Source organism: Octodon degus, unplaced genomic scaffold (genome assembly GCF_000260255.1).
Source record: "Octodon degus isolate 3935 unplaced genomic scaffold, OctDeg1.0 scaffold00361, whole genome shotgun sequence".
Taxonomy (NCBI): Eukaryota; Metazoa; Chordata; class Mammalia; order Rodentia; family Octodontidae; genus Octodon; species Octodon degus.
In genome coordinates this window covers 979,125-979,773 of record NW_004524937.1, presented here as the reverse complement: position 1 = coordinate 979,773, position 649 = coordinate 979,125, and positions in this window count along the sequence as shown.

Here is a 649-nt window from a genome sequence, read left to right as displayed (position 1 = left end):
TCCAACAATGAATGAAGTTAATTATATACCACATCCAATTAGCATTTATTCCAGATATGAAAGGTTGCTCCTCTGACATTTGAAAATTCAATCATTATGATCCAAATCAATAGGTCAAGAACAAATTGGTGGTTATAGGGTCATGTCAGTTGATGTAGGAAAGACAATTTGACAATCACCCACTCATGGGAGAAGAGAAACTCTCAGTCGACTAGGAGGAGAAGAAATCTTCTCATTCACTGATAATGAAAATGGAAAATGGCACATCCTCTTGAGAACACAGGTCAACAATTATGAGACTAAATATAGTCTTAACATTAAAACCCAACAGCTGGCCACTGCGCTCTCACCCTGTGGAGTATTTTTCTCTTCCTACCTTTAATATCCTCACTACCATTATAAATAAACCAACAGGGCCAGGGAGATGGTTTGGTAGTCTAAGTGCCTGCCTGGCAAATGCGAAGACCCAACTTTGATCCCTGGTACCGCATGCCTTGTGAGCCGCATGGAGCCTGCCACAAAAATAGGGTGTGGGGGTTCACACCTGTAAACCCAGCTCTGGGAAGGCTGACACAGGAGGATCACTATGAGTCTGAGCTTCATAGGGAAGCCCTGTACCAAATAAATAAATAAATAAATAAATAAATAA